Source organism: Nicotiana tomentosiformis, chromosome 11 (genome assembly GCF_000390325.3).
Source record: "Nicotiana tomentosiformis chromosome 11, ASM39032v3, whole genome shotgun sequence".
Lineage (NCBI taxonomy): Eukaryota > Viridiplantae > Streptophyta > Magnoliopsida > Solanales > Solanaceae > Nicotiana > Nicotiana tomentosiformis.
Window position 1 is genome coordinate 46435837 of NC_090822.1, and position 5299 is coordinate 46441135.

Here is a 5299-nt window from a genome sequence, read left to right on the forward strand (position 1 = left end):
GAGTTCTCCAATAACAACAACTACCAGTCGAGTATCTAAATGGTCCCGTACGAGGCCTTATATGGGAGGTGATGTCGTTCTCCGGTTGGTTAGGTGGAGCCTGGGGAGGCTAGGTTGTTGGGAACTGATCTAGTTCGTGATGCTTTAGAGGTGAAGTTAATTCACGAGAGGCTTCGCACTTACCAGTCCAGACATAAGAGTTGTGATGATAGGAAGGTTCGCTATATAGCTTTCATGGAGGGTGGGTGGGTTTCTCTCAGAGTTTTGCCTATGAAGGGCATGATAGGATTCAGGAAGAAGGGCAAGTTGAGCCATCGGTACATTGTTCCATTTGAGGTTTTGGAGAGAGTGGGTAAGGTGGCTTACATGCTTGCTTTTCCACCTAGCACAAATTGGCGCAACGCCGACTAATACTCCTTCCTCATCATCTCTCACTTCTCTCAGAGCCGGGAATCCTGCTGACCTTTCCTTTTCTTCCCATTTCCACTCCCTGACTCGCCTCTAAAACCCTAAGCCCCAAAATGAGAACTTCAAACTCATCATCAAGACGACCCCCTAAAGATCCAAAAACACCTCATCATTCAAATTCTCACAATATAATCTCCCTTAAAACTCCACATGCATCCCAGGATCGAGACAAATTCTCAGAGATTCCGGGAATCCTTTACCTCGTCATGACCTCTAAAGATCCAAAGGTCAAACGCAAATTCCGCTGGGTAAAAATCATATCCAAAGGATCAAAATCGGTTAATGCTTCAAACGGCTAGTCTCTTCATCATTTTCGGGATGGTAAATTCTTCACCTCTTTTTCCTCTGATTTTCTCCTATGTTCCCCTGTTTTCATCATGGTTCATCATCGCAATCTCGTCACTGCTTTGTCATCTTTGTTCAAATTTGAAGTTCAAATTTCGAACCCTAGAAACCCTAAACTTTGGCTATAAATACTGGGCTTTAATGTCCTCAACAACTAAGAATTAATATACTACTGATCCCTAGAGTCAACTGATAATAATATTTAAAAGTCTGTGACTTTGGTTCTCACTGCTTTCTTTTTCTTCTCTTCTGTCCTAGTAGAATTCTTGCTTGAGTTTCATTCTGGAGACAATCCTTTGATGACTGGATTCAATGCCTTGGTTTGCAGCCCCAGAAAATGCCAGTACTTGTTTACTTCTACATATCCCAATTTGTTTAGACTTGTGAGCATGTTGAATATGCGTTAATAGCTTTCATGTTTGGCTGATATAGTATTTGTTCAACAGTTTCATTTAGATATCCATGCCTTTCATGTTGATATCCATGTTTTGAGATTTGAATTGGTTGAAATTGTCTATAAAGCTTGCTGCAAAGTTTGGTTGTCTAGTATATTAGAAACTATGTCTCAATACTCATCTTTATCTACTTATTAAACTTTGCTGACACGAATGCTCACTTCTCAACTAGGATTTGTGTGTAGATCTAGTCGTTCTTCTGCTATCTAAATTATATGTTCAAATTTTATCCTATGTCATCATAAGGCTATGACATCTTTGTATGAGTAGAGACCATGCATATAGGGTCATCACTTGCTTATGTTTAAATTACTTGATGGAATTCATGATCACGCAAATGGGGCCTTCCCAATTCTGTCTTTGTTGGCTTACTTGTTTACTGTGAGCATGATTCTCCATAGTCAAGCATGTAATTTGTTATATGACTTAAAAAACCATGACTATGGGGGTCAACTGTTGGATGCTTTGTGAGTTTTGAACATGAATCTCCACATCTTGATTAATGTACTTGTTAACACACTTACATGATTGTTTTAACTTGGCATAAGTCTTATTTGGCTCATGGTTTCGTAACTTGGATTCGTTGTATGTAAAATTCTACGTATGAGATGAAATTCATGTCCACGAAAATGTTTCATGGGATATATTATTGTGACACTGCTTGATCCACTTGTCTGGCATTAATGGGATATTATGCACTCTATTATGCCCCAAGAAGTGAACAATATGATCATGCTTGTACAAGCTTTAGTTAAAAACCTCTGCTGAAATTATGAAAGGTTCAATGTCCTATCTGAGTATGTGTTGAGATAACATTGGTCACAGCGTTTAAGATTCAAACTAAGAGTTATTTCTACATATAGAAAGCATGTCTATAGGAGTGAACTATGTCATTCAAATATGATGAGCTGAATTTATATATTTAAGTTGTTTAGTATGTTTAAGGAAATGATCTTCGGGGGATCTATTTTTGCCTCAATGGATTAATGGTCATAAATTATGTTAACCTGAACTTTAAAAGCCTTTAAGGAAACTATTTGTGATCTATGACCATGTATGCTATTTTTTTGTATGGAAAGCTTTCTTTAGATTAAAACCAAAGACCTTTACTAGTTGTTAATAATGCATGAGTATAGAATTAGAAGCCAAATTGTCATGCCCCAGTCCTGGAGAGGTGTGCCGGCACGCAGTGCCATACTCGGCCAAAGCGTACCACTCTGTATCTATGAACTTTGGAGGGGTAGCCCTCAACTTAGGCCGACGTGACTTGTGTGCAAGCTGACAATACCTATCAAGGCTAACGAGGCTATATTCCGCATCACATGAAAATGATGTCTATCTCATCTGAGAGGTAAACATACCCAAAAGCTCTCATACATAACTGTGCAGGCCGACGAGACTACCATGAACGTCTATAACCAGCAATACCAAATTGAAAATATACACAGGGCGGGCAAGGCCATGATACTAACAAACAAAATATACAAGACTCATCTACAAGCCTCTAGGGATAACAAAACAGTATCATGGTCCGGACAGGGTCCCGACCTACCCATCAAGTCTGTATATACAAATGTCACGACCCAAAATTTAGCTAGTCGCGATGGCACCTAACACAACCCTCTAGGTAAGCTAAATAATAAACAAAATAACTCAATTAGGATAACAAGAGTCAATAAATAAAATATCTAAAATTTCTACACAAAATTTCAAGGATTGTTAGTACAAGTCATGAGCTTCTAAGATTTAGAATTTACAAATATGGTACTAAATAAATGCATCCTTTGTTTGAAATATACTTAAACAGATTTATAAATCTAAAGCTACAATGAACAAGAGGCAGCAATAATCTAAACGCAGTTACATCTTCAATGTCAGTTCCCTCCATAAACATCAACATCAGCTCAAAAATCTGCACGCAAGGTGCAGAAGTGTAATATCAAATGCATATCTTCTTTATATGTTGAACTGTTAAGAGACTTTCGCACATCCTATGTGCACTATTTGGTGGTACCTGTATTTCATGTTTAGACTTCGATATTGTTGCTGGGTACACGTATATGTTTTTAAGTTTTACAGGTTATATATATGGAGTATCCTTGACCTGAGACCTCACCACTACTTCACTAAGGTTAGTGAGGATACTTACTGAGTACATGGGGTCGGTTGTACTCATACTATATTTCTGCATCTTGCGTATAGATCTTGGAGCCGAGTTGTTGTGGATGACGGAGGTTAGCATTGATAATGTACCTATTTTTCGGATATAGCTATCACTTGTTCTTGGTAATTTAGGATTTGTACTTCTGTTTATGTATTTTTGAACAGATGTTGTATTCATTCTATACTAGCTTTGTAAATCTAAAATTTAGTGGCTCATGACTTGTATTACCAATCCTTAGGATGTTGTATGGAATTCAGCTATTTTTATTCATTGTTAATAATGATGTTTCATTTAAGTTACATTATTCTACGTTTGGCTAACTAGCATGTTGGAGTTAGGTGACATCACGATTAGGTGAATTTTGGATCGTGAAAAATTGGCATTAAAGCTCTAGGTTCATAGGTTCTATGAGTCATGACCAAGTGTCTAGTAGAGTCTTGTAGATCGGTATGATGACGCCCATACCTATCTTCGAGAAGCTGCAGGACATCTAGGAAACTTCTCATCTTTCTTTCCTTATCATGCAACTTTATTTCAGCTTGGAACCTGTATCTTTGATTTCTTTCCATTCAATCCTATGTGATATGGAACACTCGGTATCAGTTGTGCACTGACGGCTTGTGATGTCGTGGATAATGTGCGAGATATGTTTCTGTTATGAAGGTAGCCTAGTGTGGAGGACTTGAGGCCAGGCAGAGACAGTAGCTTAGGCTCGGTAGTTTCAGTAGTGTGAGTGTGTGCATTTGGACTTATATATCTGATAGTGTCCCTAGGAGTGGGATTGATAGCTTAGTGAGTTGCGAGATAGCTATATGATGAGTATTATGTGACTGAGAACTATGCTTAGATGGTTTGGATATCACAAGAAGAATTTGCTTGGGATGCAAAGGGCTATGGATGCTTGATTTCTATCTTGATGTGTTGTACAATCTCGAGATTATGAGTGTGTCGATGGATCTTTCAGTTGCTCCTTTGAGGAACAAAATAGATTCTTCTATCTTATTGACGAGTAGAGACTCGGGAAGATTAAGTAATTGCATAGGCAAGTGGGTTATCTCATGTAGGAAGGTATGAGGTTGTGTGATCCTTATGTTGTTTCTATGAAGAGTTTACTTTCTATACAGTGGGATGTGTGTGATATAATTAGAGTCCAGATCACTTGAGGAAGTTTGCACGACTGTCGCGAGGATGGGTATGCATGAGGCAGATGATTAGGAATGTTTTACGAGTAGTGCTACATGAGCTTATGAAAGATTCTGCTGGATACCAGTACGAGATCATGGCTGTTACGAAGGAAGAGTATTATGGATTATTGAAAGTTATGTTCTGTGGCTTCGAGCCAAGTAGGGGAGTCTACTATCGACAATCAGATTGCATGGTCATGTGTTATATTAGTTTTGGACTTAGGCATACTTATGGATTAGTTATAACTTGAAAGGGTTGACTTTGAGGATGATGCAGGCAAGGAAATTGTTGGACGCATGATGTACCATATGTATGGGTATATGAAGATCTTGGGATAATTCAAGTTTGATATTCGTCGTGGATGTAGCGTGCAAGAAAAAGGAATTGCTTGGTTGCTTTTTTTTTGGATATTCATATGTTGGTGCGACACAAGTCATTCGGCGTACATCATTTGTGCGTGGGGGATTAGAGCAAGGTGAATGACTCTTGAGAAGGTTCTAATGGGTTCAACATTTATATGTGGTATTTAAGGATTCCAGAATTTACATATGGCTAAGATTTGAGACTTGCATTGGATGGTGATGATACTTGAGGTATTTCTATGTCATTATTGATTGTACATTTTGGTATTAGAGAGAGGAAAGAAACTGTTTCAAATTCATAAAATGTCTCTTCAAAGTGG

General features: G+C 38.3%; 1 long non-coding RNA gene across 1 annotated transcript; it reads left to right on the forward strand.

Annotated features, from left to right (window-relative positions):
* The first annotated feature begins 326 nt into the window (after window positions 1-326).
* LOC104114261 (uncharacterized) lies at window positions 327-3731 on the forward strand. Its single transcript, XR_690353.1, has 2 exons — window positions 327-789; window positions 1075-3731. It is a non-coding gene; the product is annotated as an uncharacterized lncRNA (long non-coding RNA).
* Window positions 3732-5299: the final 1568 nt, after the last annotated feature.